This window comes from Lampetra planeri, chromosome 29 (assembly GCF_965212315.1).
Source record: "Lampetra planeri chromosome 29, kcLamPlan1.2.h2, whole genome shotgun sequence".
In the NCBI taxonomy this organism is placed as follows: Eukaryota; Metazoa; Chordata; class Hyperoartia; order Petromyzontiformes; family Petromyzontidae; genus Lampetra; species Lampetra planeri.
This window is the reverse complement of record NC_136135.1, coordinates 6594629-6619947: the sequence shown is the minus strand read 5'-3', so window position 1 is coordinate 6619947 and position 25319 is coordinate 6594629. Positions and strand designations below refer to the sequence as shown.

Here is a 25319-nt window from a genome sequence, read left to right as displayed (position 1 = left end):
TTAAAACCAGATGTTTACACTTAAAAAGGGCAATAAAAACGTCTCGAGAAATGTACAATTAAAATAATTGCACCGGCATGTTAGACATATTTAAAGTGCGTCTTAATTTATTGCAATCCTAAACTTACGTTAGTACGGTTCAACATTACTAATTAATTATAATGCAACGCGGTACTCAAAACATTTAAAAAGTGAAATTTGCTGGAGGATAGTAAGTCACTCTACTCCACCAGGCAAAAAAGCGGTCTCAACACCACCCAAATGTATGGTCATGATCTCGGCTTGCGAAGGGAACGGACCCCTACAAGGACACTTGCTGACGCAGGCCATGGGTAAATACAGGATGATTGGCTTTGGAATTTCACGATGTTTAGAAGACCCTGTGGATTTCCATCCACGTGCAGTGGCCTGGACAATGCACACTGGATGAGCGGCGTTCGTCGTACTCTTTGGGGCCGTACTCTTAGTCCTCGGGGTCACGGCCTGGCTCTGTCATGAGCCATTCTGCCACTTCCAAAAGCCGAGTGAGTGGCCCTTCCATAGCTTGGATCATGGAAACCCTGAGCATGGCTGGCACCGTGCTCAGAGCTGGCTCAAGTCAAGCGCAGCTTTGAGCCGGATCGCTTGAGCCAAGGCCTGGGTGCACACAGCGCTCTATCCATCTCCACCGGTGCACAACAACAACAACCGACATTTGCCACTCGGTGGCGGCGACGTCACTACGACGCTTGTGCCAGGCTGTGTGCACTTAAGGCCACGTGAAGTGTCGAACGCCTGCTCACAGGTCGGACCCATGTGCAATGGGTTGACCAACCGTGACGAGTGGCCGATGCACCACCGATGTCACTTCCCCCCACCCCCCACCGTGTCCACTTGCGGTGTTTTAGCCGCCCGGCGCTCCGCTGCACAGACGACGACTCGCACAAATGCGTGCATGGCGCGTGGTGCATGCCGCGTGGTGCAAGCCGCTGCCAATTGTGTTTTTGATACGACACGAATCCAGAAGCAGATCTAGAAACATCCCGGGGGGGGGGGGGGGGGTTCCGGAACGTCAAGCTTTTTCTGTCTCACAGGAGGTGGGCGGAGGGGGGGGGCATCGCCCCCATAGACCCCCCCACATCATGGATCAGCCACCCGTTTGATAGATACCCCCACCCTGCATGTTGCTTTGCAAAAAAATAAGGTAGATCCATTACAGCCACCGTGATTATCAAGCCAAGGTTTACCCCCCCCCCCGCAAGCAGCACGTCTGTGTCAACATGAACCGCACATCTAAAATACATTTAACTACATTTCATTTGGTGTGGATCCTGTGCAATGGAGCGCTCTGGTCAGCGACACTATTTAAAGCGACTCGTACCATCGTCCACAGGACCTTGGTAGGGTCCGCTAACCAACATCCTAAAAAACATGTTTATTTGGAGTGGGCAGGTAGGAACTTGGTTGGACAGCGCATTCGTGCACGACAGACAAATATTAATATGCACGACAGACAGACAAATAATCCCTGGTGGGCAGTGTGGAACCTGTTGTTCCTACCTGTATTATCCGCAATTAACCTACGTGTTTTTTCCTCACCCGCGCCCCCCTCCGTGGATAAGAGCAAAACAGAGATAATAGGATCATAATTCATCTTCTTGGTTCTCTGTAAAGTCAAGTAAAAGGGAAATAAAATAATAAAAATAAAACATAATAAAATAATTCTCACGACGTTTCGGCCACAACGCAAGCAGCGGTCCTCATTTGATTAGGTTATATTTTTATTATTTTATTATTTCCCCATTACGTGACTTTACCAAAAGAACCAAGAAGCTGAATCCCTGCAGTCACGAGAGCTTTAAATCGAAGGATAAGAATTCTCACGCGTGTACACACACACACGCAGAAACCAATGAGGCCAGGCTAGCGATGGAGTAAGAGAAAGGGCCGCCTCAACGCACAGCTGGGATTGGGAAATTCAGACGCAGACACCCGTTGCACCATCGCCTCGTCAGACGAAGGCAAGGTGGAGGGGGGAGGGGGCAGAGAGATGAATGCGAGAAGGGGTATTTAGGTGGCACTGCACGGAATTTTATCACCACGGTGGTGGGGTGGTGGTGTTATCCATTGTGTGTTGCTGGACCCAGTGGTGGGACACCGACGATGATTACAATACTGCGCGATTGTAAATCCAACTACTCCCACCAAACATTAGGATTCCCTGCCACAAGACCCCACTCCCCCCCCCTTTGCTCAAACATAAAGCACTTGAGGTTGATTGTGATGCGAACACAAAGCCCAGGCGTGATAAGAGGAGGGTGGGGGGGGCAATCTGCAATCGGAAAAGCCTACAACAACGCAGGCAGCCGTTGACGGGCTTGGGGTAAGAGCAAATTATACGGCGCAGAACTCTTGTTTTAATGTCTGCACGTGTCAAAAGAAACAAATATTTAAGAAATATTTTGTTCATCAGCCCCATTGGCTTTCCCGAACAAGCATCGTCATGCATGTTGTTCACGCGAGCGTGCAATCTCTGGACGTTTCGGTTTTCAGCGCGACAATATTGGTCCGGAAAGCTGCCGATGCGACCCCACCCCCCCCAAAAAAAAATAAAAAGCTTGTTTTAATTAGAAGTAGAAACACAGAAATGTCCTGCCTACGCGCGTTTATCCGTAAAGATGCACGGCCATGCGAGAGTGAGGGCCACTGGGATCTTTCTATGGAATTAATTTGCATTTCAAACGAGATGTGTTCATGATGAAAAGCGTGGACACGTCGTACTTTAATTACAACCAAGGGTAATAGCACCCCCCCCCTCTTTGCCAATCCATTGCTCATGAAGGCCTTTCCGTAGGGGTTGTTCGTATCTGTGCGTGCTGAACTTCTTGCGCACAATATAGTTAACCATGCCAAATTGGTGGGGGGAGAAATAAATGCAAAAAGCGGTTCCAAAAGAAACTGGTTTTCAATCGAAAATATATATTTTTTTAAAGTGTACAGCCCCAGCGACTTCCTAATATCGGAATAGCGTTCCAGACAGCCGCAAAAGCGCATTTGAAAGCGCGGGATGCGGTGACCGTTTTTATTCAATGCCACACCGTTGTACCAGTTGGTGAAGATGGGCTCGGGACCAGTTCCGATATCACGAGTGATGGGTTAGCCATGGAAAGCAAAGAAAGATTCAAGTTGCATTTATTAGGTATAGCCCTGTGAGACATGCGGCTCTTGAGTCGGGTGCAACCGCAACAAACTAAATATGAAGAGAACATCGTAAAGCGACGATGCGCAACAGAAACATCATCCTGAATAAACCAGCAAATCAAACTCGGGTTGCTGGAGTGCAGAGAGCAAATCACTCAAGTTCTTCCCTTAATTAGGCCACACAATTAAGGCCATCATTATACTGGGCCCACAGTAATGTGTTTATCAAGAGCAGTATAGCGCTGGCCGTCCAGAATTTAAGCTAAACATGAACTGTGGACAATGCTATAGATTCTATGCTACGTCACAGCACATTCAAAATATTGAGATCGGTCAGTGAAAAAAAAGGTATTAACGACATTATCATTTTGCCATTTTGTTCATGTTGAGCCCTTGTTGTATTTTTGCCTTGGTAGTTCCACACACCTGCATACCCGTTACGTTTGTAATTAAATACATATATTGGGGGCAAAGCCATGGTGAGATATTAAATCGCTTGCCCGGTATATACAAGGAGGTTGTGGGTTTGATCCCAACCCCGACGACGCCTGTATATTTGGAGTTTGCACGTTCTCTCCGTGGTCGTGTATTTTTCTTTGGGTCCTCAGATTCTCCCCCCCCCCTCCACATTTAGAATCCACATCACGACATTGAGCATTTGGCTGCTATAAATTGCCACATGACAGAAGCCACTTTGTCGAGCTGTCATAGCCAGGGTTACTTCTGAAAAAGATCTGCAAAGCTCAAGTGGACCTTACCTGGTAAAAAAAAGGTTAAGTTTTAGTTGACATATTTTCATTAAACGAAAAAGTAAAATCTCCAAACAGCCAGCGACTGTTTCCCATAGCCTTCGAGGCGCTCGCAAGCCTCTACGCGTTCAGCCGACCTCGAAGAGGAAATTAAAACGAACATAAACAAATAAAAGCATAGAAAGAAAACATAAGCATATTACGCGGGAGGAGGACTGGGAACCAGCGGAGAGAGCATTCCTCTCCCAAAGCAGCGCCTTGTATGGGGTTTTGCCATTAATCAGGTCCGCAAATAAGCAGTTTTTAATGACTACAGTACTTGTCCGTTTAGTAAAATCATGTTGTGTTTTACCTGCCAAAACGCCTCCCCCCTTTTAGCGAGGTGCGTGCAACATGTCACGGTTTAATGGCAACACCGTTTCATGTCCATGCACGTCAGTCACACATTCTAGATTTGAAGCTTTCGTGACTGAAAGGATTCACATTCTTAGCTCTTTCGGTAAAGTCACGTAGGTAAAAATGAAATTAAAATTAATAAAACATAAACAATAAAATCACGACGTTTCGGAGGCAACACAAGCTTCCGTCTTCAGGTGAAACTGTCACAGCAAAAAAAGCTCTCCACTTCATACAGATTTTTTGCTGTGACAGTTTCACCTGAACACGGAAGCTTGTGTTGCCTCCGAAACGTCGTGATTTTATTGTTTTTATTTTTTATTAATTTTAATTTAATTTTTACCTACGTGACTTTACCGAAATAACTAAGAGTATATAGTCACACATTAATTTTCCTCCGTGCCGTTATTTATTAGCAAGATTGAAAATGCCCGACAGTAATCCTGGTTCACGATTCTGTATTGAAAAGAAAATGCTCACCCCCTTAGGAAAGCCCAATTTCAAAAGATTTATCCCACCGCCCAACCAATGGAAATTCTGCTTGGTGGCGTTTGGGCCAGACGAGACACACACACACGTATACTCTTGCAGCAATAGGCTTGCGGGGCCCTACTTTCTGCACTGCATTCTGCCATTGCCTCCAGACGTCCCCTGTGGGTCGTTCACGCCGCCGTGCAGAACGGAGGGTGAATCGGCTAAAGAAAACAAAAAATCCAAGCCCCTTGGAGCAGTGTTGGCAATGTTGCAAAGTGGTATTGTGAATACAAAGTAGTGTTGTTAAATAACCAAAAAGGGGGGAAAGCAAGGAGATGGAGAAAAAAAAAAATCACACATCACTAGAATAACAGTTGTATATAGCCACGCGTTACCATTTCCTACCCAAGACTCTGTAATACAATTACAATTTACAATACTATTAAATAAAATCGGACCAGGGCTTGCTTCTCAGGCATGGCTAACATCAGCGGAGGGTTATATCTGTGCTTGTCTTGGGATTGCCTCATTTCCATTTTGCAATAGTCTCTGATAGTCTGGCGGATATACAGTGTAGTACACCAAGTTGAGATCCCATACACAAGTACACTACGAGGATAAACTCCTCACATCCATGCCGACGCGGGAAAATCAACTTAAACGGATTTCTTTTAGCCGTGGTTTTTTTTGTACCCCACTTATCATTGGGAAAATAAACGTGCGGATAATGAGGAGACGAATTTGCCGCTCGACAACTCTTAACGGCGAGATTTGCACGGAACTAAAAATAAATCAGGACGCGGTGGCTGGAACACTGAGTCACTCTCGTGCCGTGCGCTCCTGCCGACCCTGTGACCAACAACCTGCCCCAGAAAACACACGAGCCACGATACAAATGATATGCAAAGGCAAATGACATGCCGACATGCACATAATTTATATCTGTGCAAAGCAATTACCGACTGAATTGTGCACGTGTTCTTCCCGCATGAATGTGCGTGTGTGTGTGTGCCCGCCCCGACTGTAAATGTGCGCTAATGTGCGAGCGTGGTGTGTGGCGTGGTAATGCAGCACTACGAACCCGGCGACCCGAGTTCGATTCCCGCTCACGGCCAACACCGGTGACGATTATCTGAACCGGATCCTGGGCCTCCTTCCCTAGGTCGACTTGGCTTCAAATGACTGCCCTGGTGCAGTGTGTGAACATCGTCACTGGGGAGACAAAGGTGGCCTAGGCATTGGCCACCCACCCCCCCTCGTGTGCAGTGACGGCCTTCATTAGGTCTTTGCTAAAAGCACTTGCCCCAACAACAGCCCGTTACGGGCTAGAAAGGGGGATCTTTGTCTTCGGACCGTGCGAATGTGTGTGGGTTCCAACTGTGGATGCGTGTTCTGACCGTGTGAATCGTTTGTCCGCGTTCTGATCTTGTGAATGCGCGAGTGTGCGCGCGTCCGTGCAATTTGAAGCGACAATTGGTGGACTGGCGACGGCGTGGGCTGCTGGTCAGGGGGGAACTGCATCTTGGCTACAGCCACTGCAAGCAAGGAGCACAATAACACAAGTGTACTGCACGCCATCCCTCCACTGCAAACCAGCACAAAGACGCATAAATAACAGAAAACTCATCTTTGTCAATAGCACTGTAGCCTTAAAAAGGAAAATATATACACAAGGTTGCAGGCAATGACCTATTATATATATTACTTCTAAGGCCACAGTGTTGACAAATGAGTGGTTTGTTTTGCTATTCGTGCACTGCTGCCAATGCCGTGTCACCAAAACATCTCTTGTCCTGGGTGAAGTCCAGTCCAACAACCCCCACGATGGCAAGGTGTGCGTGTGTGGAGGCCTACATCCAGTAGTGGATTTACAAAATATTGACAATTAACGATTCCTAACGTCCATTTCAGAACAGTTTGTCGTTTCACAGGAAAGGCCAATCATTTATAAACAATTTACGGCACTTGCGATTCATTGGTCAAGTTTGCAAACGTTTCTCATTGGCGAAGACAACGGCACAAACGTCGGATTCTCGTGAACACCGCCCCCCCACGATCGCTCACGCCACACAGAGGGCTGGTAATGCGGTACGAGTGCCTGGCTGCAATGAGAATTGAACCCCCCAAAAAAGACAAAGATCCCCCGTGTTGACAGACTGTTGGGGAAAGTGCTGTTATAGCGAGGGGCCGACCGCGTGACCCCCAAGCACCAAGCTCGGCCGCCTTTGTCTCCCCAGCCGCGATGTTTTTATAAACTGCACGAGGCACTGATGGAGGCACTGTCGACCGAGGGGGGAGGCCCACGACCGGTTCAGACAATCGTCACTGCCGTTGGCCGTGATCGGGAATCAAACACGGTTCAGCGGGTTCCGTAGTGCAGCGTGCCAAGCCGCTACACACCATCGCTTCCCACAGAGTGCTTTGACTGCAGTGAGAATTGAACCCCGGGGGCTGGGGGGGGTCAGTCAGTTTCCTTCACTACCCCCACCATTGGGAAATCCATCAATCTCGGTATTCACTCTTAAAATTTGCTCAAGATCTCCCCCCCACCCGCCTTACGCAACTTATGACCAAACGCCGACAATGGGGAGGCTTATTCCTAGGAAAGAGGAATTCCAACCAACGAGGCTTCACTTGGTGTTGACAACGTCCGAGTTTTGTTGGCCCTGCAGCAACAACGTGCCAGGATGCGGCACAGGAGGAGGGAGGAGGAGGAAGCACGTCTCACGCTCTCCCCATCTCTGCTCAAAACGCTTTCAGGGCACGTAGCAGTCAGCTGCCTTCTCATCGGACTGGAATTCCCGTGCCCTTTAGGTCGGGGAGGGCCCAAAACAGGTGGAAATCGCGCTCGTGGGAGAGCGCCATGGAGGAAGCACCCGGACTGTTTGAAGTAAATACAATTTTGCCATTTGGATGCGTGTTGGTATGATCAGGGTAGGGCTTCATTCACGAGGTAACACAAATTAAAGCGGCAATAATTCTCACCACCACCACTACGAGTGGAATGGCCTCCAATAGAGAAGCACTCCACGAGGCCATCTACAAGGGGGTTGTTGGGCCTCGTCTACACAAGACAGACACCTTGCAAGGGTAGTCTCGTACAACGCTTTAGTTAATCCCTCTTTAGTCGTTTAATGCATCTCAGTATTCAGTTTTAAAGCACTGTAATCATCCACAATTCGATCTTTGTTGTGCACAATCTCTTTGAAGTGTCGGCTAAAGGGCAGGTACTGGGGTTCACGTCCCCCCTCCAGCAGCCCGGGCACGCTTTGCTCCTCATTTCAGAACACGGAGCAGCACTCCCGGTCCGGGCCTTCCGCTTTCCACCTCGTGACCTTTCCTCCCAGCATCCTTCCTCCCCTTCTAAAAGCTCCCCGACGTCGCCAGCTTTATTTAGATAACAAACGCAAATTATCCCCCCCTCGCTTACGTTGTTATTTTTTTGTATTTTACCAGGTAAGGCCCACTGAGCTATACAGCTCTTTCTCAGAAGCGACCTGGCCACGAATGAGAAGCTCAACAGAGTGGCGAACTCCAAATATACAGACGTCAGGGTTGGGATCAAACCCATGGCCACCTAAATCCCCTATATATAAAAGTAAAGGTTCCTGCTCGCGGTCACCACCTGGGTGATTCCAACATTCCCTGCCCTCTTCTTTCTGTCGATTGTGCAGGGAGCAGAGATGTTTTTATTTTTTACACCAGAGTTTCTACGGCTTTCCTCGTACGTCGCGGATTTACGCTTTGCAATATCGAGCTCTTGGTGAAATACAATGACATTTTAAAAAGGCAGGTCAAAATCGTGGCTAAAAGGAGTAAAAATAAATAGGCACACGCAAGCGGGTTGAAGTGCTTTCTGAAACCGAAACTCAGTCGTGAAAAGCAACAAAAAACCGATGTGCCGAAAGAGGATTTGGTTAAAAAAATCATTGCATACTCCCTGCTTCGTGACCTTGTATTAAAAAAAACACAGGTCGCGAATGAAAAAAAATGCATAAAACCTAAAAAGTGTGCAAAGCAGCAGGGAGACATGTATGTCCATGAAAGATAACGTAAATATAGAAGATGTGCCAACCTCGTTTCTGGTCCTCCTCTATCCCCAGACCCCTCCACCTGCTATAAACTTGCCCTCGCCTGTACATGAAGCAGCACTGAACATTGCCCATAGATCATGGGACTGACCTCCTTTGCCAGTACCAAAATGAGAATAGGTTTTCCCCTTTTTTCTGGCAACAAAACAGGTGTTAAGATGTTAAAACACTAAACTTAAACCTTTTACAAGGAATCGTGTCTGCACCCTCTGGTCTAACACCGTGTGAGAAAGAAAGTCGTCTCTGGTGTGGACCAATCAGTTTCAAAGACAATGCATATATTATCAGAATGTTTTTTGTTTGCATTCTGACCACAAGCAGTGGTTAATGCAGACATGATTCCTTGTAAAAAGTTTCAGTTTGGTGTGTTAACATCTTAACACAGCGGTTTTGTTGCCAGAAAAAAGGAGAAAACCTATTCAACACTGCCCATGTACATGAAGCAGTCACCCTCCTAAATCTCCTTCAATTCCTCTCTCAAAGCCTCACCTCTTCTCCATTGCCCATTCTCTTACTCTTCCCTCGCCCCTCCACTTTCTCTCCGTCCCTCCCCTTACCATTTTCTAACCCCCAAGTTCCCTCTATCGGTCACCCATTCCTCAGCCCTTGCACACGTACCCCCTCGCCCTCTAAACCATTCATAGAGTCTACCGTTTTAAAAATAAGTTAAGCGCCTTGCACAAAAAAAGCACGTGATACATACAAGATAAGCAGGTTAAAAGAAATAATTAAAACGGTTTTAAAAGTGGGTTTCGGCAGGACACGTGGCTAAGAGAAGGCCGATGGGCGAGAGTAATACAGAATAGCAGCCAGGGAATGGAATGCATCCGACAGGACGACCACGGAGAAGATTGAGCGATGAAATCTGTTCATGTGGCTCTGTGAATTGTTGCAATGTAGGACCACGAGGTGTGGCGGTGATTTAGGAATGCCGTCATCTAGCAGTGGATTGACCACAGCGGATCATCATGATGAAGACAAACCAATGGGACAAGCATGCCATCCCCGCCTGCTTGGCCGACCAGTGGCTTGGCAAGAACACGACGGAGTCAATTTCGCCGACGAAAATATTCGTCAACAAAACTATATATATATATTTCACGTTAAATAAAATTACTATAAAATTGGGGGGGGGGGGGGGGGGGGGGGGCAAAAATCAAGCACGACGACGACATGAGCCGTCCACCCACCGGCCCACTGTGCTTGACACGGCTCTAACGAAGACGCAGATTCAAGTTAATTCAGCAACGTAATTGGAGACCGCAGTGCACCAGGGAAGGCCAGACATGGTAAATGGCCATGTACTGTACGGTATATAAAAATACTTAAGGGTTTGCCCGATTGGCCGACTCAATAATAACATTGGCGAGGAAATTACGAGGGGGGCCCTCCCCAAAAGCCATGCGGATCACGAGACCCATTTGACCATACGTCACCACGCCAGTCAAAAAGGTGGGAAAAAATTGGACTTGAAGCTTATCACAACAACGGACATGGCCGCTGCCCTCGATGTAGCCCCACAAGCCCCATGGCAAAAAAAAAAACTGTTGTGCACATTCATCGATCGCTCGAGTGAGCGAGCGAAGCGCTGCCCATCCAGGGGCTTGACGCCGCTTAGGGCCTGCGGATGTCGGGCACATTCACGGCGACGAGGTCGTCGCCTCCTCCAGCACCGGCGGCCGGTTTACCGCCGTCCACCAGCACTTGCAAGGGGCACAAAGTGTGAGCGCTGGCGCCGACAGCCAGTGCCACACGCGCGCACGTCCTCAGCTGCTGCACGCATAAAGCACTCTTTGACAGGTCATGGGGCGCAGGGGGGATCCAGTATTTGCGCACAAGCAACAGGCATTGCAGCGTCCACAAACAATTATTACACAATTTATAATTAGACGGCGTTGCACCCGCTCTGAACCCACCTACCGGCGTTTGATTCCAAATCAAAAGGTTCATACAATCTTGATTTGAAGCTTTACCAAAAGAACCAGGTTCATTCATACAAGTGGCCAGTGAAATCTGAAGCGGTCTTGAACCACCCACCTCCCCGAGTCGCACCAACTACAGCGATGGATTCATGCGCACAAAAAAAATTTCGAAGTGTGCATCGCGAGCGTAAGAAGCGACCGTTACACGGACGGAACCGGTGCGTTTGGACACGCACAATCACGAGGGAGCGCTTCTCACCTGCTCGTCAAGTGTCTACATAGATTGAAAACACCACATCCACGTGTCCTAATATGCACATGGGGCGGTGGAAATTCCACATTCCCATGACGAGGAACAGTAGCCAGTAGGACATCACAAATTAACCGCATGCCCCATGCTGCCTCTTCACCTCGGGTGGCGCTCACTGCTGGATGAAGACAACCACATTTCGTGGTTTCACGATACCGCAACGAATCTCGATCCCGCACACGAACAAATCCTCCACCTCGGTGGAAACGTTCTCTACCTTGGCCGCTTCTCAGTCGACCATTAGGTCATCATGCCGACCAGGCGACTCGTCCCACTCAAGGCCCACCAAGCTTTGTTTGCGGAGCACGAGATTTGGGCTCAAGATAAACAAGGCTAAACACATTATTAACATTTGTTTACAGGAAAACACATCAGAGCATGCATGCACGCATGTATGCCCAGGGGATGATGACTGAAGTTGGGTCAGGATGAACACGATTCAATAAAGGAGGCGAGCGGTATTTTGCGAGGGTACTTTTTGGTAGTTATTTTACCGCCCGAGAAGTGATGATGGTGGATGATGTGCGTTGATAAATATTGGACTCGGGTTACCATGGTTAAAGTCAATCTCGATCCAGGATTTGAACCGATACCCTCGAGATAGGGAGTGAGACCTGATCTGCCTCCAGCCGACTGCACAACACGTGGTTGCTGCGTGTGACAAGTTTAAATTTAACGACCCTTTACTGAAGTTGTCATTATGCCAGACGTTTACAGTTCTGTCCAATAACCGTTTTATGAAAAAATACATACAGCAGCACTGCTACACAATAACAGTTACAGATTGGTCAATAGTATATAGCGCGTATAAAAGGTTAAACTTATTACGGGAGCAAGCCGACCACAAAAATGACATTTCATTGATGGACAGGACAATGCCATGCAGTGAAGCCCTCCAAACATAACGCCGATGCGGGCATATTCCGCAGTCATTGTAACAGGGCAAAAGGTCTGTCCCCCTAGAGTTAACCGGTGTGCAATCCTTAAAAAAAAAAAATCACGCAATTTAATCGGATACGTTCAAGCGCACCTCTCGGTAGAAGACGATACCAAAATCAGAAACGTATTCGTCCGGCCAATCGTACCGAATCGTTTACACAGCATCGCGAGATACGCAATCCGGTTCAATATAATCTCGTGCGTAAACTGTGAACGTACGCCAACGCAGCTGTACGGAATGCGTTTCACGAGCACGTTAGAATTGTTATTTTGTTGGTTATCGCTTGTACAGACGTCAGCAGCAGCAGCATTTGTCGTCAAATCTCACACTCGGACTGCTGCGGCTATTTCCAAGTCCATACACGTACGCAAACACTCTCGTGGTGCCATGCGCTGCGGAGACCACGCGCATTCACCGGGTTCAACAGAAGCATCGAGTCTCTTTTTTATATATAAAGAAACTGCATCTATTTAAAACAAGATAAATACCTTTACAGTAACTGCACTTCTTTCATCAGCATCAGTTACAGCTATGGTGCAATCCACTTCGCCGCGATGGAAGGAGTTTATTTATAAATATTAAAAGATATGGACACTTTCGAAACCGACCACAAGATGTTATTGAAACCGCCGCCGCTCCCACGTGCGCAGCGAGACGTCCGACAACGGCGGAGCGAGACACGAAAACGGCAAGAATCAGAGGAACGACGCAGCACGCGATCGACATTTCACTCGAGACCAACGTGGGGGGGGAGGGGGGGCTCACACGGCAGAGAGCCGTGTGAAACACGTGGCAATCCGCGGCATGCCGTCACCTGCTCGACGCTGCTGCTGCTGCTTCCTCCTCCAAGAAGAAGAAGACGCGAAGAGGTCCGCCACAAGGCACACAGCACGCGGAGTGGCTCCCAGGGCCGCGCTATTTAAAGAGATTCTGCCGGGGCTGTGATGTCACCGGCAGATTCCACAAATCAGCAAACACGCGAACCCTCCACTCACCCCAGCCACTTACAAACACCCATCCCCCTCCACCCCACCCACCCAGCCGGTTAACCCGCCCAATCAGATCGACGACCCCAAATACCAGAGGTGTGGACTCGAGTCATGTGACTTGGACTCGAGTCAGACTCGAGTCATGAATTTGATGACTTGCGACTCGACTTGGACTTGCATAACAATGACTTTGTCCCACCTATGAGATGTGGACTCGAGTCATGTGACTTGGACTCGAGTCAGACTCGAGTCATGAATTTGATGACTTGCGACTCGACTTGGACTTGCATAACAATGACTTTGTCCCACCTCTGCCAAATACTATCAACACACCAGAGGTGTGGACTCGAGTCATGTGACTTGGACTCGAGTCAGACTCGAGTCATGAATTTGATGACTTGCGACTCGACTTGGACTTGCATAACAATGACTTTGTCCCACCTATGAGATGTGGACTCGAGTCATGTGACTTGGACTCGAGTCAGACTCGAGTCATGAATTTGATGACTTGCGACTCGACTTGGACTTGCATAACAATGACTTTGTCCCACCTCTTCAACACACGTGCTCAAGCCACGACAATTCTAACACGCAAACTATCCACCACTCACTCAATCCAACACACTATCCACCACTCACTCAATCCAACACACAAACTATGCACCACTCACTCAATCTAACACACAAACTATCCACCACTCACTCAATCCAACACACACACTACCCACCACTCAATCTAACACACAAACTATCCACCACTCACTCAATCCAACACACACACTATCCACCACTCACTCAATCTAACACACAAACTATCCACCACTCACTCAATCTAACACACACACTATCCACCATTCACTCAATCTAAAACACAAACTATCCATCACTCACTCAATCTAACACACAAACTATCCACCACTCACTCAATCTAACACACAAACTATCCACCACTCACTCAATCTAACACACACACTACCCACCACTCACTCAATCTAACATAACACACACACACTCCTCACCACTCACTCAATCTAACACACACACACTATCCATCACTCACTCAATCCAACACACAAACTATGCACCACTCACTCAATCTAACACACAAACTATCCACCACTCACTCAATATAACACACACACTACCCACCACTCACTCAATCTAACACACAAACTATCCACCACTCACTCAATCCAACACACAAACTATCCACCACTCACTCAATCTAACACACAAACTATGCACCACTCACTCAATCTAACACACAAACTATCCACCACTCACTCAATCCAACACACAAACTATCCACCACTCACTCAATCTAACACACACACTATCCACCACTCACTCAATCTAACACACAAACTATCCACCACTCACTCAATCTAACACACAAACTATCCACCACTCACTCAATCTAACACACACACTACCCACCACTCACTCAATCTAACATAACACACACACACTCCTCACCACTCACTCAATCTAACACACAAACTATCCACCACTCACTCAATCTAACACATAAACTATCCACCACTCACTCAATCTAACACACAAACTATCCACCACTCACTCAATCCACACACACACGATCCACCACTCACTCAATCTAACACACACACTACCCACCACTCACTCAATCCACACACAAACTATCCACCACTCACTCAATCTAACACACAAACTATCCACCACTCACTCAATCTACACACACACTATCCACCACTCACTCAATCTAACACACACACGATCCAACACTCACTCAAACTAACACACACACTACCCACCACTCACTCAATCTAACACACACACTATCCACCACTCACTCAATCTAACACACAAACTATCCACCACTCACTCAATCTAACACACACACTACCCACCACTCACTCAATCTAACATAACACACACACACTCCTCACCACTCACTCAATCTAACACATAAATTATCCACCACTCACTCAATCCACACACACACTATCCACCACTCACTCAATCTAACACACAAACTATCCACCACTCACTCAATCTAACACACACACGATCCACCACTCACTCAATCTAACACACACACTATCCACCACTCACTCAATCTAACACACACACTATCCACCACTCACTCAATCTAACACACACACTATCCACCACTCACTCAATCTAACACACACACACTATCCACCACTCACTCAATCTAACACACAAACTATCCACCACTCACTCAATCTAACACACAAACTATCCACCACTCACTCAATCTAACACACATACTATCCGCCACTCACTCAATCTAACACACAAACTACCCACCACTCACTCAATCTAACACACAAACTATCCACCACGCACTCAATCCAACACACACACTATCCACCACTCACTCAATCTAACACACACACTACCCACCACTCACTCAATCCAACACACAAACTATCCACCACTCACTCAATACAACACACAAACTGTCCACCACTCATTCAACCCAACACACAAACTATCCACCACTCACTCAATTTAACACACAAACTATCCAGCACTCACTCAATCTAACACACACACTGTCCACCACTCACTGAATCTAACACACACACTATCCACCACTCACTCAATCCACCACTCACTCAATCCAACACACACACTATCCACCACTCACTCAATCCACCACTCACTCAATCTAACACACACTGCTCACTGAGATCGGGAGGGTTTCTGGAGGGATTGAGTCTCTCCCCCTTTCTTCCACCTTCTTATAGTCAACATAGCTTGGTGCAGCCTCCCCTTCAACACATAGGGCGTGAGAGTTGGAGCACAATGCAGGTTCGATCAAACCATTGTTCGCCAATTAAAGTGTTTTTTTAATTAATTGGATGGCGTTCCCCCGATCCCACCTTCGACGACGTATCTTCAGGAATGTCGATTCGCCCCGGAATGCTGGGATCTGTTGTGACCTGCACGATTCACATTGGGATGTCCACTCCCACTGCATTGTTCATTGATGTACCTGCAACGACTTGGTGTGCCTGGCGCATTGTTCAACTTATTCATTTGCACGATAAAAACTAATTATTTGTTGAAGCTGCCTTGGCAGTGGTGCCCCAAGCACAGTTAACGAAAAAAAAAATCGCTCAACACATTCGGAATTAAAATTGCGGCCTTAATAATATTTAATAGGCGACGTCTTTGGGCCATGCTCCTAATTGATCATGACACGTGTTTCTGTGTGTGCTGGGAACCAGGGCCACAGCCGAGCTTGCAAAAGCACCAGTTGAATGCAACGGTGAATGCACCAGCACATGCAACAGGGAAGGCAGTGGTAAATGCAACAGAGAAGGCAGTGGTAAATGCAACAGAGTGGGCAGTGGTAAATGCAACAGAGAGGGCAGTGGTAAATGCAACAGAGAGGGCAGTGGTAAATGCAACAGAGAGGGCAGTGGTAAATGCAACAGAGAGGGCAGTGGTAAATGCAACAGAGAGGGCAGTGGTAAATGCAACAGAGAGGGCAGTGGTAAATGCAACAGAGAGGGCAGTGGTAAATGCAACAGAGAAGGCAGTGGTAAGTGCAGCAGAGAGGGCAATGGTAAATGCAACAGAGTGGGCAGTGGTAAATGCAACAGAGAGGGCAGTGGTAAATGCAACAGAGAGGGCAGTGGTAAATGCAACAGAGAAGGCAGTGGTAAGTGCAGCAGAGAGGGCAGTGGTAAATGCAACAGGGAAGGCAGTGGTAAATGCAACAGGGAAGGCAGTGGTAAATGCAACAGAGTGGGCAGTGGTAAATGCAACAGAGTGGGCAGTGGTAAATGCAACAGAGAGGGCAGTGGTAAATGCAACAGAGAGGGCAGTGGTAAATGCAACAGGGAAGGCAGTGGTAAATGCAACAGGGAAGGCAGTGGTAAATGCAACAGAGTGGGCAGTGGTAAATGCAACAGAGTGGGCAGTGGTAAATGCAACAGAGAGGGCAGTGGTAAATGCAACAGGGAAGGCAGTGGTAAATGCAACAGGGAAGGCAGTGGTAAATGCAACAGAGTGGGCAGTGGTAAATGCAACAGTGAAGGCAGTGGTAAATGCAACAGAGTGGGCAGTGGTAAATGCAACAGAGTGGGCAGTGGTAAATGCAACAGAGAGGGCAGTGGTAAATGCAACAGAGAAGGCAGTGGTAAATGCAACAGAGTGGGCAGTGGTAAATCCAACAGAGAGGGCAGTGGTAAATGCAACAGTGAAGGCAGTGGTAAATGCAACAGAGAGGGCAGTGGTAAATGCAACAGAGAGGGCAGTGATAAACGCAACAGATAAGGGAGTGGTAAACGCAACAGTAAATGCACACGTGAATGTTAACCGTACGTGTGTGTGTTTCGTGTTTCCTCCCACGAAATTCAATTTATAGTTTTAATTATTTCCTGGCGCCTTTAGTTTGTCTAAAGAAGGGTCATTGCTTGAATCGTCTATTATATTTGCTGCAGTGGCGTTGACAAATGCGACGAGTGTGTTTTGGTTGTGACTCTGCCAACGCTTTGTGTTTCACGCTATCGGATTATTTCAGACAGCCGATGTATTGTTGTTTAAATAGGTGGTTTATTTACACATTTTATACAATTAATTTAACAAGCGACAAACACAATTTTGGAATATTTTTTCCCCATGATGTATTACAACACTTTCGCACTCATGAATATTCAGCTTTACACGTCGTCCCCGGAGAGTATTCATACAACATACAAGAGAACACACAGCATGCTGAGAGAGCAATTGCATCGATCAAAAAGATCAAATCTTGCAACTGATCGCTCACGCCGCCGCTGGCACAAAGAGCCTCCCACCAGAGATGACTCGAGAGGGCATCTGGCCAACTTTCCCACGCCAACCAGATGTATGCGCGTATCTACGTTGAACTTGATAATCGGTTTTTTACCCTTCTATCTGGCAACAAAACTGACACCTATTTACAAGGAGTCATGTTTGCATAGACCACAATACCTGCAGTCATAATGCAAACAAAAAACACAACTCTGATAATGTGCACTGTCCTTGAAGTTGATTGGTTCACACCCGATACAGCTTTCCTTAGAGCCTAGTCTCACATGGGTTGGACCAGATGACGCCAAAAGGTGTCAGTTTTGTTGCCAGATAGAAGGGTAAAAAAACGATTATCATATTTTTACTGGCAAATGAGGTTCCAATGGTGTAAATACGTTGAACTTCTTTCACGCCGTACGTAGCCAACCGCGGCCCGTCGATCGACTGACTGCAGGCGACCCCATTCACACTGCTGGGTGGACAAAGGCGGTTTTCAGGAAACTCCGCACCGCCGTTTCGACTGCCACCGCCAACGAAGGTGGCAGTCGAGCCGGTGTGCTGAGGGTTGCAAGTCCAGGGCGCTGACCATTTCCACCGCGGCAGCTCCTTGGCACGAGGGATGCTGCTGAATTAAAACAAAAAATAATGGGTGTGAGCATCTGCTTTCCATATTGAGTTATCAAAGAGAAAAAAAAATGCGTTTTGTTAATTTCTGTCTGTTGTTGTACGTGCGGACACAGAAACAAATGTTCAGTGCTTAAAGTTGACCAACCGGCTACACAGCTTGCAAAAAATGTGCACAAAAATGCAGCCCGGGACATGAAACTCGAGGCCCCCTTTTCTAAGAGACGCTGCCCCAAGACTTGTCAACCCCTGTGGTGGTGAGGAGAGAGACGTGTGGGGGTGGGAGCCAGCTTCAGGGGGTGACGCCTATCTCCTAACTCTTTCCCGCAATCCGGAACTTTAACAAGCGGTAGTTTCCCCCCCCCCCCCCCCCAGATAACTCCCCCATCACCACCACCACCACCACGCTCACACGTTTGCTTGCACACAACTGGAGGTGAGAACATGGTCCATGCCATGAACCACATTCGGTCAACGAGCGCCGCAGATTGGCACAGTAGGGAGCACATCTGGTGCATCTGCCAGTCATATCAGTCAGTCAGCACATGGCAGCTGGGTCTGCCCTGTGACCTCCTGCCAGCGAGCCTTCGACACTTCACGTGGCCTTAAAGTGTACCGAGCCTGGCACAAGCACTTGGTGGTGAATGGTGTCTGTTGTTGTTGTTGTTGCCCTGGCTCCGTCAGTGACACAGACACTGCTTTAGCCACATTTTAATAACGTGAAAGAACCAATAAGGTTCTAGATTTGAAGCTTCATATTCTTAGGTTTTATCGGTAAAGTCACGTAGGTAAAAATGTTAAATTAATAAAAGTAAAATAAAAATAAAATAAAAATAAAAATCACGACGTTTCGGAGGCAACACAAGCTTCCGTCTTCAGGTGGAACCGTCACCTACGTGACTTTACCGAAAAAACCTAAGACTATAAAACCAATAAGGTGTATATTTAGTTTCACTGTTTCCACAGTCTTGACATGCGGTCGCATTTAGACCGCGTATACGTCCACAATTTGTGTTGAATAAATCATGGGCCTTGGCTTCGTCGAGTGTTTGTCTCTGGGAGAATGGAAAGTGTAAACAACAGGGGATGCATGCCCTCGTGTGTAAGTGCAATGTTAATCACAGGGCTGATGATGATGATTTCGACGACGGTGACGACGACGATGTGGGGTCACGGACAGCTGAGAGGTCACATGAAGGCAGGAGGCACTGCGAGCTCCTGATTCCTCTGTGCTGCAAAAGACAAAATGCAAAGATCCCCCGTGCAGCCTTAACATATTTTTGGGGGCAAGTGCTATTTAGTGAGTAGCACCTATGAAGTCCACCACGGCACACGAGGGGGTGGGTCACCAGCGACTACGCCCGGCCGCCTTTGTCTCCCCCGTGGCGATGAACTCAGTTCCGACACTGGTTCAGATTATTGTCATTGGCGCTACGCGATAACCGCGACAGCACCGCTCCGTGCTGCACCAACTCCGGGAATCGCGAGCGTGGGGAGACGCCTTCCTGGGCACTGAGTTACACGCGGCAACAGCAACGTGGCCAATCCGCGGCAGGTCCATTGGTTAAACCAGGGGTCGGCAACCAAAATAACAAGAAGAGCCATTTCTTTCCAATTCGGTACAAAATTCAGTATTTCAAGAGCCGCAATGCATCTGAGTACATACTGTACATACGTACTCATCGTCAAGAAGCAGCCCGTAAAGAGCCGCATGCGGCTCCGGAGCCGTAGGTTGCCGACCCCTGGGTTAAACAAACAACAACATGTGTTTACCCAGGAGGTTCAATGCGAATGGGTGTTGAGTTCTTTTTCAGGAGGATCAGGCCAACCTTAATGCTTTTTTGGAGGCACTTGTGTAAAATGACGAATGTTGTCTCCCTTGCGAGGCCCCTCTCGGTCCTATTGGCCATTTCTGATCTAGGGCCCCAGGCAAACCGTCGTGCCTCCACGCTGCACCCCACCCCCTCATCCCACTTGTATGGCCCTGAAGAGAGCTCTGCTTTACTGTGCCTGACAAATTACTTTATTTGAAAGAAGGAGAGCAACAACAAACATCAAGGCTATGTTTTGTGTGTGTGTGTGGGAGGATACTGGAGTGCAACGGAAAAGAATAAAAGAACGTTGTATATGAGCAAACAGAATTTAGTTTTTTTGAGTCGGGAGGTCTGGATAGGCAGTGCTATGCACACCGCTTGTGTGTTGTGAAACGCTCTTTTGTTCTACAGCCCTGCACTGGCGTTCCCGTTGCGATGCTCCATCAGCATTGATAGATTTTCATTATTTTCAGGTGGATGCTCAACTTCTGTAGTGTCAAAATCTCTTTTTTTTTACCAACCCTATGACCTCCTCACAATTGAAACAAATTAACACAGACGCCGGTGACCAACCACAGCTAAACCCTGCGCAGACTGTCAACATCTTTGCAGTTGTTATCGATGGATTCATTTGCAATGTACAGTCAATGGGTTTCATATAATCCCCATGATCTCACCGTTGCCTGGAGTGGCTCAAATACATAGATGGTACTACCATTGAAAAATAAATCCTTTTCATTCATTGTCTTGTTAACCTTGTTATGCTTTTTTTTGGGACGGGGGGGTAGGTGGGGGTTGATGTGATTTTAATATTAAAAGAAATCACCCCCTCCCACCACCAAAATGTGTTTGCATTTCTTAATATAGTCGCCGTATAAATCATTGCAGCCCACAACACAGTGGACGTGATTCATGATAGGGTCCAATGGGTTCTGCCCGTGCACGTGTGTGCACGTGTGTGCACGTGTGTGCACGTGTGTGCACGTGTGTGCACGTGTGTGCACGTGTGTGCACGTGTGTGCACGTGTGTGCACGTGTGTGCACGTGTGTGCACGTGTGTGCACGTGTGTGCACGTGTGTGCACGTGTGTGCACGTGTGTGCACGTGTGTGCACGTGTGTGCACGTGTGTGCACGTGTGTGCACGTGTGTGCACGTGTGTGCACGTGTGGGGGCTGAACGGGCGCGGCACGGGCTAGAGAAGAGATGGAGTGATGTAGTACAGGAGGACGTGGAGCTGAGTGGACTTGCCGATGACTGGTACCAGCGGTGTCAAGATCGGCCTCAGTGGAGGAGGCTCGTGAAGGACGCTACTGGGCAGTTGGAGGCAGTCGCCCTACAACAACAACGGAGGGCGGAGGAGCGACGCTCACAACAACAAGCGGAGCGCCGGGTGGCTAAAGCACAGCAAGTTGGTACAGTAGGGGGCAAAGGTGGTGCATCAGCCAGTCATCTCGGTCATCTCGGTCAGTCGACCCGTGGCACCTGCTGGGTCTGCCCCGTGACCTCCTGCCAGCGGGCGTTCGACACTTCACGTGGCCTCAAGGTGCACTTGGCCTGGCACAAGCGTCGTGGTGACGTCACCGCCACTTAGTGGCGAATGGCGGTTGTTGTGTGCACGTGTGTGTGTGAGAAATGCTGTGTGGAAGCACACACCGTCCTTTTGTGGTAACGACATTGGCGGCGAACAGCAGCTGCAATAAGCGAGGACCCACCGCCACCAAACTCACACATTTCTAGCTCTTCGCAGGATCAACAAGAGAAAGGGGTTTTTTCGATTTAAAGCTTTCGTGACTGCAGGGATTCATCTTCTTGGTTCTTTCGGTAAAGTCACGTAGAAGGGAAATAATAATTTTTTTTTATTTTTATTATTTTATTATTTCCATTCTACGTGACTTTACCGAAAGAACCAAGAAGAAGAAAGGGTTTTTTTTAATTTAAAATTGCCATTTCCCTGCAAATAGGAGGGAAACGAAGAAAGGGGGGCGGGGGTGGAATTGGAAGGGGGGGGGGGGGCTGGCCAAACTCATTCCTTGCACCTCAGCGGCACGCCGAGGAGCATCGTAGACCGGTGGGGGAACAATTTGGAGAAGGCAAAACATCGTCCTGAATAAACCCCTCATCGCAGATCGCCACCATCGCCACCACCACCACACCGTCGTCAGGAGGCTCACTGAACTCCCTGCTAGAAGTTCAACCGCTTTCTCCGTAAGGGAAACAATGAAACATATCGTGAGTTTGTGTTAACTGTGAGCCTCTGGGTCTCTGTGTGTGAGTCTACAGCTCTTCGATGTGAGTCTATGGGCCTCTGTGTGAATCGATGGGTCTTTACGTGAGTCTATGGGTCTATGTGTGAATCTATGGCTCTCTGTGAGTCTATGGGTCTATGTGTGGTCTATGGCTCTCTATGTGAATCTATGGGTCTCTGTGTGAATCTATGGCTCTCTGTGTGAATCTATGGGTCTCTGTGTGAATCTATGGCTCTCTGTGTGAATCTATGGGTCTCTGTGTGAACTGATGTCCACTGCGAGCCTTCTCCGAGGGCACGAGCATTATGTTCTCACTCGCTGCCCTCTGAAGCTATCAGGATATCAAACTCAGGAAATGTATTTGTAGCCGCTGCTCAATTGATATCCATACATCACCTGAATCTTTATTCAGACTGCCGGAGGAATTCGATCAGTTGTGGAGCTCTTTTTCCCCAGAATTAGGGGCGGGTAAGCAAGTTACAACTACAAACCAATACAAAAGGAAGATCACGAACGATAGGAGTGCAAAATAGAGACAAAGTAAGCAAGTCAAGATAAAGATAAAAAACAATAGTAATAAAAAATAATTAAAATAAACTATCTTCTTGGTTCTTTCGGTAAAGTCACGTAGAATGGAAATAAAAAAAAATTAAACATAATAAAATAATTCTCACGACGTTTCGGCCACAACGCAAGCAGCCGTCCTCAGGTGAAGAACAGGTCTGTCGAAAAGACAGCGTCTGAATGACACAACCCAAGCCTGAGTCTGAATGACACAACCCAAGCCTGGCTTGGGTTGTGTCATTCAGACTGTCTTCTCGACAGACCTGTTCTCCACCCGAGGACGGCTGCTTGCGTTGTGGCCGAAACGTCGTGAGAATTATTGTATTATGTTTTATTTTATTATTTTATTATTTCCATTCTACGTGACTTTACCGAAAGAACCAAGAAGATGAATCCCTGCAGTCACGAAAGCTTTAAATCGAAATAAAATAAACTATATACGAAAGACAGTGGTATCCTTTGCACCGGGGGGCCCATCCAAGCAGCCACGCTGCGCCACTGAGGAGATGGGAATTTGTATCAGAATCTTTATTTATCCTGGACAAATCCGATGACCTATGAAGCTCTTTTCCCACAGATATTCAGGAGGGGACGGGTCAGCAAGTCACAACAACAAACAATACTGTCGGAGCGCAAAGCGTAGGAAAAGAAAGCAAATCGCTGAAAATAAATCCGTAAAACAGATCAAGTATATAAGTATACTACTAGCTTTACTACCCGGCTTCGCCCAAGACTTGGATTCTTGTCTTGGATTAACACACGGCCTACGTGGAGGGTGGGTGGGGGGGGTGACGTCATCAGCCACACTGCGTGACGCTGCCGCATGCGGGTGACATCACAGATGTGACGTCACCGCTCACTTGCCGTGCAAAATATATTGACTATTGCCCCCACCCAAGAAATACAAAAGTCTATTTTTATACTTTTCCCATTGTGTACAGTCTGGAAACTACACACACGCCAAATTTTAAGTTTGTTGCATGTCGGGAAGTATGTTAAACATTTTGAACAGACGCACATATTCACAAATGTCCCTTTTATATAAATATAGAAGAAAAAGAAGATAAATTTAGATTTAAAGCTTTCGTGACTGCAGGGATTCATCTTCTTGGTTCTTTCGGTAAAGTCACGCAGAAGGGAAATAATAAAAAAATACAAATAAAACATCATAAAATAATTCTCACGACGTTTCGGCCACAACGCAAGCAGCCGTCCTCAGGTGGAGAACAGGTCTGCCTTCCCCACGCTCGTGGGTAGTTGCGGGGCTCTGCGCGATACGTACCGACGCGTGGCCGGCGAGGGGACCTGACCAGCGCGTAACGCAGCAGGGAGATGCTGCTGCCGAGCACCACGAGGCATCCGATGACGATGGTGATGGCTTCCCCGGCCGTGACGTTCAGGCCCCCGGGGCTCGGCTCGGGTTCCATGAAGAAGCCGGACGTCGTCACGTTCTCTCGGTCTGGACCCACAGTGCGCTGTGCAACTGATCATCATCATCGGCAGCAGCAGCAATAACAGCCATGATGAGTATACTGCTGGGAAGAGGCATCCCCAAAACTTCACTATCTCTTATGTCTCAGCGTCCATGAAGCCAGACATCGTCACATTCTCTCCATTCGGAAGCGACAGAGTGATCTGTGTGCATCTGAGCACCTTCATCATCATCAGCCGTGATCAATCCACTGCTGGATGAAGGCCTCCCCCAATCTGTCGCCGTCTCTCATGGCCTACTGATATAAACACACGGGCTGATTTCACCGCTTGATTTCTGCTCGGATGTATTTCCTCCTTTGACTGTCACTCCATCGTTAGTCTTGACCACCAGCCGTCGTACCTCATAGCAGAGGTCGCAACCGGGTACCTGATACCCGTACCCTACCCGATACCCGGCTACCCGTACCCGGCCGGGTACAGGTACGGATACCCGTTTGCGACCCTGGTCCGGCCGGGTACGAGTACGGGTAGCCGCACGTGACTCACCCCAACCAATGAGTGAGAAGGCCGTGAGTCACTGGTGAGTCACCGTTTTCACTCATTTCCCAACGTCTTGTCTCTTCTCACAATTCAAGTTCCTAGAATCAACCCACCCGCGCCTGCAACATGGCTTCATCCCAGAGGTCGCAATCGGGTACCCGATACCCGTACCCTACCCGATACCCAGCTATCCGTACCCGGCCAGGTATCGGGTAGGGTACGGATACCCGTACCCGGCTGGGTACGGGTAG

The 25319-nt window shown here is 47.9% G+C and overlaps 1 protein-coding gene and 1 long non-coding RNA gene across 3 annotated transcripts in view; both read right to left on the bottom strand.

Annotated features, from left to right (window-relative positions):
- LOC144728630 (uncharacterized) overlaps positions 1-13026 on the bottom strand; it is a 36909-nt gene extending 23883 nt beyond the window's left edge. The window contains exon 1 of one of the 2 annotated variants that reach the window (XM_078608189.1): positions 12877-13026. The gene's annotated coding sequence lies outside the window, so the exon portion shown is untranslated. Of the gene's footprint in view, positions 1-6196; positions 6330-12876 lie in introns of those variants that run through there. The other variant, XM_078608190.1, reaches the window with a different exon arrangement.
- A 5177-nt stretch (positions 13027-18203) lies between these two features.
- LOC144728628 (uncharacterized) lies at positions 18204-24577 on the bottom strand. Its single transcript, XR_013587547.1, has 3 exons — positions 24377-24577; positions 19592-19701; positions 18204-18470 (listed from the first exon to the last, which is right to left on the bottom strand). It is a non-coding gene; the product is annotated as an uncharacterized LOC144728628 (long non-coding RNA).
- Positions 24578-25319: the final 742 nt, after the last annotated feature.